This window comes from Rhinolophus hipposideros (genome assembly GCF_964194185.1).
Source record: "Rhinolophus hipposideros genome assembly, chromosome: 12".
Lineage (NCBI taxonomy): Eukaryota > Metazoa > Chordata > Mammalia > Chiroptera > Rhinolophidae > Rhinolophus > Rhinolophus hipposideros.
In genome coordinates this window covers 69,889,228-69,900,510 of record NC_138058.1, presented here as the reverse complement: position 1 = coordinate 69,900,510, position 11,283 = coordinate 69,889,228, and positions in this window count along the sequence as shown.

Genomic DNA, 11,283 nt, shown 5'->3' with positions numbered 1-11,283 from the left:
CCGAACGTTCCATTCTAACGGTATTTATTTTACTCTTCCATGCATTAATTGAACCAGAAGTTACTAAGCGCCTGGCAGGTGCCACGTGCACTGTGCTAGGCACTTGAGATATTAAGACATACTTACAGAAGGACCGTGGGAAAGACCGAAAAGCAGTTATTGTAGCAACTCACTTCTGCTAAACACTAGAGCGACGATTCAGTGAGCACCGGCCAAGCAGTGTACCAGGGGCTCAGTGATAACTGTACTGACCGCTATGATTTGACTATGATACTATCTCTTATGCATTTATTATTCCACCGAATCCTTACAATGACCCTACCTGGTGACTGTTCTCGTTCACATCTCATTTTGGGGGAAAGTAAAGCTATAGAGGTTATTTAAATTATCCACATTTCAAAAGTTCATAGGTAGTGAAGTCGGGTTTCGAACCCTGGGTTTTCATATCTCAAAGCCAGAACTATAGTTCTATGAGCAAACGCACGGAGAGAGGGGTTGATTACAGTGGTGAGGTGACATTGGAGAAGGACCTAAAGAATGGCCAAGTTTATTCCAAGCAATTTAGCCCATGAGAAGAATGGCTTATCAAACTTTCCAGATGTCTAGTGGTTAAATTCTGTACAATTTGGTTCAATTCTCCAACCAAAACAAAACAAAAACAACCCACTGTGTATATCATTATTATCATTGTGTATGTACTTCTGCTGGTTTTCTTTTGCAAACTCATAAATACGTGCATGTATCAACAAAACAGGGAATTGTGCTGTAAGCACTGATTTGAAGCCTGCTGATTTTATCTAATTGATTAGATTTCTATTGCTCTATTCTAAATTATCACAAACTTAGTGACTTAAAGCAACACGCCCTGACATCATAGTTTTATAGGTCTGCAATCTAGGCAGGCTCAGTGGGTTCTCTGCTTAGTGGCCAGTGCCAAAGTCAAGGTGTCTGGGGGGCTGGGCTCTTAGCTGCCGACTCCGGGGGAGAACCTGCTTCCAAGGTCATTTGGGTTGGTAGCACAATCCAGTGCTTTGTAAGTAGGAAAGACGAGCACCTTGTTTGCTTGCTGGTGCAGAGACTCCTGTCAGCACCCAGAACCTCTCTCAGGTCTATGGCAGTGGCCCCTCCATTTCAGCAATGGGGAAACTCTTTTACATTGAATCTCTCTCAAGTTTCTAATCTCCCTAATAGCCTCTTCTGCTACTATCTGGAGAAATCCCTCTGTTCTTAAAGGGCTCTTGTCATTAAATTAAGCCTACCTGGATGATCTCTCTTAGCTTAAATTCCACTGATTAGTAACCTTAATTACACTGGAAAATCCCTTTTGTATGTAATATGACATACCATGGGAGTGCCACTAGGGACAAAAGTCACAGGCCATCTTAGAATTCTGCCTACAACATTTAACAACCTTCCTCTCTACATGTGTTTATGTAGCGTCTGCTGTGTGCTGGAGTCCAGCCCTAGAGCTATAACAGTGAACAAAACAGAGACCCTGCATTCATGGAGCTCGTGGTATTCTGGAAAGAGAAATAGCTTCTATGTCATAAAACACACCTCTGCTATTTCATTATTTATGAACGTGCAAAGTCATTGTAAATATGTATCATAATTTAAATATGTAATTCTAATTATTGGATAACTTAGGTTACTTTCCATTTTTGAATTTATAAACAACAATGCCATGGACATTCTTTTGTACTATCATCAAATAGGTGCCTGGAAATGGAATGTATGGGCCCAACCGTATGATTTTGATACATGATTTCAAATCACTTACTGGAAACACTGTACCAATTGACAATCCTGTCAACATAGTTCTTTTTTTCTCATTTTTGCAAAACTTTCTTGTGAGATTGGACAATTTAGATAAATACATACACACACATACATATATAACATATACGCATAATGTATATTTATAATTCTTATGTTTTTCCTGTTGATGTCCTGGGCCAATTTTCCCACTAGGATTCTTTTCATTTTCACACCATTTTATTAGAGTTCTTTAAATATTAAGGTATTAACTCTGCTGTCATGTAGACTGCAAATTTTATCCCAGTTTATTGTCTTTTAATTTTATTTATAACATTTTTGTTTTCATAGAAAGGATTTTTTAAATCCAAGTTACTCATGTTTTTCTTTATGGTTGTACTTTTGCAATAACAGTTGGTAAAGCCTTTCTCATCTCCTTATATAAATATGCACATATCTTTTCTTTTGAATTCATTTTTATCACAGAAATCTTTCATTTGGCCCTAAATTAGGAATTTTATATTATTTTTCATAAGTGTAACCAGTTGCTCTGTTATTATTTCAAAAACATACCAAACATTTCAACATTTCTAAAATGCTTACAAATCCTTTGTTGTCTTCTGGACCTTCTGTGTAGTTTCACTGTTCTGGCTCTCCTAGATTACCTTGATTATTAGAGCCTTACGATGTTTTAATATCTGATAAGCCATCTTTTATCATTACTCTTGTTCTTAGAACTAGGAAAAGGCTGGCCAATCTCACAGTTTATCTTTCCAGATGTGCCATAAATGTAATTTTCAATTCAAATCCAGACTTTTAGTGTTTAATATGAACATGAGAACAGCATGGGAAGCACAATGAATTAACTTCATACATATCCCTGCATTGCTCTCCCACCCCACATCCATGCCCCAGGTAAAGATTCGCCTCTCTCTCTGTCTCTCTCTTGGGCATACTTCCGAATCTACTGCTTCCAGTCAGTAACTTCTACCAGCTGCTTTCCCCCACCATTTATTAACTACCTGAGGTGTCGTCTCCCAGGCTTCTCCGTCTGAGTCCTGCTTGTCGGTCTGTCATCCATTGAGGACCTCCTAAGCAGCTCTGCCGTCTTCAGGTTTGTCCAGTTTATTCTCCACAGCGACCAGCATGATGGTTTTCTAGAAGGCTGATCTGCTTATGTCTCTGACACATATAACACACGCTGGTGCCCCTCATCACCTAGGAGATAAAGTAGAAGGTCCTTAGTCTAAAGACTACGCATATTGGTCCTTTTGTATCTTACTAACTTCATCTCCCTTTAGACTCTGTCTTGCAACTTCATTCTACCCGCTCCTGCCTCCGGCCTCACGGCGGGCTAGTTGTACCTCACCTTCAGGGGTTTCCCATGCAGTCAGTCTCCTTTGCCTGATAAGCCCTCCCAGGCAAATCAGGCTGCACCTTCCCAGGCCGAGCAGCTAACACCTGCCTCTCCTTGAAGACTGAGCTCCCACTTCATTTTCTTAAAGAAGGTTCCGTGATATTCTCCTTCCCTCATATTCTATTCCAGACCACACTCCTTTTCCAAAATATGTGGGGAGCAGGATAGTGATTTTTAACTTTTTTATATTGTTATCATCACCTCTCCACTGAATATTATTATTTCCTATTTAGGTGCTTGTTTTGTTAAATATAAATTACATGAAGTCTCAGGACACAGCTTCCTGATATATACATTTACAGTCCCTCCCAGGCTATAATTAGGGGATTGTATATGAAATAAAGTAATAAATTTATACAATATATGTATATATATGTATGTATATATATGTGTATATATATATGTACATATATGTGTATATATATATATATATATATATATATATATATATATATTTCCTAACAGCGATTTAAGTTTCTATAACACTTTTGCCCAAATGTGTCATCTCTGTTTATTCTTTCCTCCGGTACCATCTCTTTTGATTGTATACTCTGTTTTGATACTCTGGCCCTTAAAATCAATCTGACCTCTGCTTTAAAGGATAGACTGATCCTTTGTTTTGGGAAATTTTGTCTTAGGAGTTAAGCACAGATACCATAGATTTTGTAAAGCCTTTCTCTCCTAGTGCTAATTTTGGAAGCTGAAAACAAAAAGGAGCAGGACCCGTCTTTCTTCCAAGCTAAACAGTATCTTTATTACCAAGTTCACATGTGTTAACACTTCCTGGAGTCCAGTGGCTGCAGTTCCTGGGAGACAGCAAGGAGTTTTCATCCAAAACACTCTGCCTGGCTCTGCAGACCTTTCTGAAATTAACTTCACATGTTATCCAGGCCACCCTAGGTTGCTATGGAAACCAATATGTCAGATCAGCAAAAATAAGATAAAGATTTGGGAGAAATCACTGATGCTGCAACCTTTTTTAAGTCTCTCTCTCATTCTCTCTGCAGCCCTGTGTGCGCTCGCCCGTGCGTGCCTGCATGAGAGCTTAGCTCCAAAAACCACACCTGTTCCTTTTTCACTTTTCGCCTCTTCTCAGAGTTGGGATCCCCCAAATGGTTTTTACTACTGTTGGGGCTTCTTCTAATGGGCAGCTCAGGCTGTGCGGGACAGAGAGAGTGTGATCTTCCCTATTAGCATACAAATGGCCCCAGAGAAGAAATATGTAGTCAGGTAAGGAGAAAGAATCCACCATCAGTCCTGGGGACAAAGCCACATTCCACAGAAAGGAAAATAAAAAAAAAACAAAAAACTGTGGTTGGTGTTTTGCTAATGTCTCTGGTGTTAACACAGGGCTCCAGTCCAGAGGCAGGGAAAACATTTCATTCAGACCTGGTGAGAACTCCTGTAAAATGCTTGTTTCAGCTTGGTCAGTGGACCCATCCACACAGCACGGTGGGATGAGCTTCTGGCATTAAGACACCGCGTTGGATGCTGCAGTAGCTTTGGAATAAGGTGTGCTAAGGAGAAAAGCCCAGCTGCTGGCTTATGCTCACCCAGGCTTTCATTCACTAGCATGGTGAGGTGGGCAGAGCTCTGGGCTCCTGAATATTCTCAACTGCTTTATCTGCACACTAGCATTGGAGAGAGACACGGCTGCTTCTGGTTACCAGGATGTTTGGGGCTGTGTGTTCACGTGGGTGAAATCTGGAGTCCACGTCTCCTGGCCTGGGGTGGGGGTGGGGAAATAAATAGCTCTGAGCACTGAGTGTGTACCAGGTACTTTCCTAGGTGGTTCAAACATGTTACCTGAAACTCCTTTAATTCTCACCTCAAGGCTGTCTGCCACATATTATCCAGGTTTTACAGGTAAAGAAACTGAGGATCAAAGCAGTTAAGCAAAATGCTCAAGATCACATCGCTAGTAAGAGGCCAGTATGAGGTTTGACCCTGAACCTCAGGACATTAAACCCTATTTTTCTTTCCCTTAGTCTTCCCATTATAACATACTAGCTGTTACAGGGGCACACACCATTGTAAAACCTTCCTATAGGTACACACTGCTATTCTTGCCTACCCACCACTACCTTATATACTCATGTAAGAATTATTTCACAGGGCACCATTAGAGAGAGTGTTACTAACTCCGTGACTTCTTTAGGCCGTCGGAAAGGATATCTAGAAACTTCCCCTTTCCTTCTGTCAGGCAAATGCAGTATACTAACTAGTACTGCATTAGTACAGTTTAAACTGAAGTTCAAATTTTTGTGGAATGTTTTTGGTGCTGTTTGCTTTTATGCTGATTGTATGGATTCAAAATCCAGGGCTGGCTCATGTGTCCGAATTCTCAGAATGTACATTCTTATCCCCCTCTCCACCCAGAGTGAATGGCACACAAACACGTGGGGTGGACCTCATTTTAGTTCATCATTCCCCCGAGGGTATCCTTCTTCACAGGTGTCAGCATCAGGCATTGTTCTCAAGTCCAGTTTCCCTTCCTGTGAAGGACCCAGGATATATCTTTGGTCTTCAGAGTCTTCACGGACTTAACATTGCTGTTACCGGCCTTAGTGACTTCCCTTACTTTCTTAGTTGCTTACCTTTGCATGTAAAAGTATATTAACATTTTCACCCGGTCTCATGTCTCTAGGTATTTTGTGACAGGAGGGTGTCAGGCTACTCATCTCTCCTTTTGTAAATATTTGTTGAGTGCTTATGTCACAGAGGACACTCGTTACGGCCCTCACGGTGAACAAATATCTCTATCCTGGAGAGGCACCTTGTATTGCCGGGATGTTCTAATCATGGCAATGACTAATACAATCCTGATGTCCCTGGAGTCTTTCTAAGCATTGTTTATATATTAACACGTGCATTTCCATAATGACTTAGTAATAATTTTATCATTACCATCTTACACATCAGAAAACAGAGGCCCAGGTTGTTACATAGTTACTACTTGATGTAAATGAATGAACACATGCGTGAATGGATAAAGTAGAAATTCAAGAGATTCAAATTCAAGTCCCTCTGAAATTGAGACCTCACAATATGGTGCCACATAGAAGCCAGAGGCCTGTAATTCCAGCAGAGTTAGAATGGTGTTCTTCATCTAAGAATGGTAGTTTTGACCCTCTCCCTCTACAAAGACTTTTTTGTTGATGAAACTCTATCCAGAAAGTTCTTTCAGGAACAATGCTGCAGACAGACTGAGAAAAACTCGGATAAATGGAGACTTGGGGCAAGCCGGTGAGCCACACCTCATAATCAAATCTTTTCAAACTCAAGCCCAGTGAAGGTTTCTCAGATATGAGAGCTGCTCATTGTGTTGTAGATCAGTGATAGCATGGCAAATTATAAAATATTCATTAAACATGTTCTTCCACTGACTGGAAATTCTAAGCCATCACTCTGTCATTACTATTTTAACTAGGATTTTTTCTTGGTGATGTAAATGGACTTTCCTGGCTAGCAAACATGATTCCTTTCATTGTAGATTCACTAAATGCATAATATATAGATAGACAGACAGACAGACAGATGGATATATAGAGAGATGATAAAGAGAGATAGAGATAATAAAGATAGAGATAAAGATAGAGAGAGAGAGAGAAAGAGAGAGAGAGAGAGAGAGAGAGAGAGAGAGAGAGAGAGAGAGATTATACTAGAAAGCATACTGTGCCAAACATTGGGTCCAAGCACTTTGACATTTCTTTCCCCCCAAATCCTTTTACATAGAGAATATCCTTGCTATTGCTCGCATACTCAGAAAAAAAGGAAAATGATAATAAAGTAATGCATGATGGTAATATAAGATTTTTTTTTTCATCACATGATACCATTATCCTTTTTGTAGTCATGCAAGTCAGGCATTTCTACAAAGTCCTACTGTAATCCTACTGGATATGATATTAGGGGATCTTTTCTAGGTGAACCACCCATTGGAAAGGAAAAAAAGAAAAAGAAAAAAGCAACAAAATTTGCAAAATTATATAGATAAAATATTGTTATGACATCAATCTGTCCTTTAGTTACTGGTTGTCTATAAGTCTCTAATGAAAAAAAACAAAACAGTAAATTCAGATACAAAGTAAAATTTCAGCATGCTATCTGAAATCAGCTTTTATAACTAGGCAGAAAATCATAGTGTCAGAGATCATAACCTCATATTTACTGATACTTGTAGAAATATTTTGCCACTTGTGAGCAGGTGGGTGGCCAGAGATGCAAAATTTGGAAGAAGATTTCTAAGGTGTTCAGCTGCACAAATGATCTTCAGAACTCTTTGTAGCCTGTTCTCCATCAGAGCCTCCTGCATCTATTCTGTTTCCCCAAAAATAAGACCTAGCTGAACAATCAGCTTTCATGCATCTTTTGGAGCAAAAAATTAATATAAGATCCGGTCACATGTTATATTACATTACATTATATAAGACCCAGTCTTCTAGTAAAATAAGACCAGGTCTTATATTAATTTTTGCTCCAAAAGATATATTAGAGCTGATTTTCTGGGTAGGTCTTATTTTCGGGGAAACATGGTAGCTCTATAGAGATTCTAGTTCTAGAGTCACTGTGGTTGCTTTTGGAAGGCAGAATCCTCTGTCTCCAAAGAATTTCTATCATTGGCCGTATCTACAGGGGTTTGCCATCTTCTACTTTCTTTCCTTCCTGAGTGACTCAGAAAGTAAGTTAGAAGCCCTGTGAGGAGCTTGTAAACTAGTCATTTCTTACATTGCCTAAGCTGATATAATTACTTAAAAACATCCTCCATTAACAGTGAGACTGGTATCTTATGTCTCTGGGAGGGAGCCTTTCAAGAATCCTGCACCCACAAAAGCCTTTCTCCTGCCTCTGCATTTGAACTTGCTGTTCACTAGACTCACGGCGGGGGTGGTGGGGGGGGGGCGCTGGGGGTGGCAGCATACCACTCTAAATTATTGTTTTCCCAGAATCTAATACAATTTCACACAATGCAAAACTAAATACATATGTGTGTGTGTCCTATACTATATGTATGATACCAGTATGCTAATTTTGATAAACATTTGTTTAGCTATAAAGCAGAAAGATTAAATTTAACAATGGTTATTTTAAGATTGTAAGTTGTTTATGGGTGGTTATAATTTGTAATTTTCTACTACACTATCTTTCCTAAATGTTATTGTTAGTTTAAATAATATAGAACTAATACTTTTACCTTTGGGGAAGGGAGCTTGTCATGTCATCTACAAATGTTTCTAATTTACATCTTATCCTAGTGGGCCTGTTTATCTGTTTCAGATCTTACTATGTTGGCTAGAAGTGGAGCAGGCGTCTAAATCTATTTCCTTATTTAAATTAAAATGCCTGTGGTGATTCACTATTAAATGTGGAATTCAGTATTAGTTTAAGATACGTATCCCATAAAATGTTGGTGACAGTTCCTGATGTCATTCTGCTACTTTCTGTTTCTAATAAAGATTGTAATTTAGTCTTGTATTTTAGTCAGCTCCTATAAAATATTAAAAATGAGACATATTTTTCTTCTCTGAACAATATAGGGACAACATAGAAATAGAAAATACAGTTAAAAGTTAAAACATATAGAAGGAACTAAAAAAACCCAACTAGAACTCATAATTTTATCACACAGAGATAACCAATATTAGAACATTTTCCTCTAAGTACCATCACCATGTATGTATGCGTGCAGTTTTGCAAACTAATTTTTCATAAACATTTGTAATCAACTTTTCATGTCAATGAATATTTGCCTATATTGTCATTTCCTTGTATAGTTGTATCACGACAATTAGTAAATTTCATGAAACAGTATATTAAGATTTTATGAGTGTAGGCAGAGAATGGGGAGGGCATAGCAGCCCCTCATGCAGGAGATGAGTAGACGGGTGTGATTTTCTGGCCATTGTCTAATCAAGTTAGGTTTCATAGGGACAGTGTAGGGGTGGATGGCGCAGTGTACTTTGCTTCTCTAGTTCCATCTTAAGAGTCTTTATTCAGTCTTAGGGCCCTAGTTCAGGCATCTGTAATCTTGATTTTTGGATTTTAGGTTTTTGGTTCTCTTATATCATAGTGGCAGCAAGATCAGTAGCAGCGGCAAATATTTATCAGGAGTCAAATATTTTGGCACTTGCTAGAACATTATACTCCCTTCTGCAGAAGTGACTATACAAGTTAAAGAAAAAGGTCTTAGTTATAATCTAATCAATGATTTTTGATGCTTTCTTTAGTACACTGAGTCCACTTAATTCTAGAAGTAGGATGGAAGAGAGACAAATTGAGAAGTAAAATGCTCTAGTTTGAGAGTTCACACTATAGGTCAGACATATCATATCACATTGAAAATACACAGTGACCCTGTAAGTAAGTGGCATTATAGCCATTTTTATAGATTCAAAGACATGCCTTGAAACATCATGTAACTTGGTAATGTTTGAACAGTTCTATACAATGAAGAGAGGATTTTAATCCAAGTTTCTTAGACTCCAGAGCCATGTTTTGTTCCACTAGACTTTATGGTCTCAGAAAATTGTGAGAGGCAATGATGGATAGTTTCAGAGGTTGCAATCATTGTAGTCATCAATGATAGTTTTTCAAGCTCAGTGATCATGTGGTCACAGTGTGAGGGGGCATATCCATTACAGATAAGTGTGGTTTGCACAGGGATCAAGGTTATTAATAGTCTCATCAATGAACAGCATGAATTTAATTCTACCCAATCCAATGCGACTCAATTCAATTTAACTTAAGCTAAAATTATTATTTTGTTTTTTGAGCACCAATTATATAGTCAATCATGTGCTAAGTCTCTGTGCTCGGACAGAAAAGAACTAAAGGTCTGGACTTCACCCTTCAAAATCTCAGTCTAGCTGGTGATACAACTAATAACTGTACAACAATTAAAGGTAACTACACATTAACCTGTGAATTGATGATAGCATAAAAGCATACCCTTTGAATCATATATCTTCAGTACTGGAAGCAAGATTTGACACTTCCTAGCTGTATAACAGCTGGAGACTTCTATCGTATATAAGACAAGGATTAAACATTCTTCAAGAGATCCTTTTGAACATCAAAAGACGTGCTACCTTAAAAGTCCATTTTGATTGCATATAAACCATGGAGCTTGGGCTCTGTTGGAGGACTTTTAAGGTAATTTCATCAATACATTTAGTCAGAGGCTGAGATACCTCAGAGAATAAAAGGAAAGAAGACCTTGGTTCCTGAGGTGCAAAGCTAGAAAGTGAGTATGCTAGACTGAATGGGTTCTGTGTAATTCATAAATCCTCAGGAAGGAGAACTACTATCTGGCAGATCATTAGAGAAATGCATTTTCATCTAGCTATCTTTGAAGTATGAGCTCTAAGGTACTTCTGATCTGTGTACCATGAACAGAGGAAATGTTTATCACCCTGAGGAGCCTTAAGAACATGGATTATCATTCTGGTCAAAATGGTAAAGTAGGTAAACACTGTGTTTGCCTCCTCTCATGACCACATCAAAATTACAACTAAATTACATAACAATCATCATTGAGAATCACCTAAAGTCTAACTGAACAGAAGCCCGTCAACTAAGGATATATATAAGAAGCCACCTTGAGACTGGTAGAAGGGGCAGAGATGCAGAACTGGCTGGCCCCACACCCACATGTGGCAATTAAATCAGGAGCCATATCTGGGCTTCCAAGGTCCCACCTGAGGAGTGAGCTGTCCCAGCCCCATACCAGATTTCCCAGCCCAGGATTCCAGTGCTAGGAAGAGAAGTCCCCATAACTTCTGGCTGTGAAAACCAGCAGAGACTCGGGCTGAGTGAAATGGAGGGTGACTGCAGTCCCAGGTAATCTTCTTGAAAAGCCCACCCACAGACTTACTTCCTGATAGACTCACTCACTCTGAGCTCCAGCTCTGGTACAGCAGCTTGAAAGGCAACAGAAACATACAGGGAGGAACTGAACTGAATTGTATGGCTTTAGGATGAGCTCAGGAGGTGCAGCTTTCTCCCAGAAAGAAGTGCTGCAGAAGCCATCGCTCCTTTGTTGAGCGCTCCCCTCACCCAGCATGCAGATGCAGGTGGGTGCCATATCTCTCCATCAATCTGGCTAACACTAT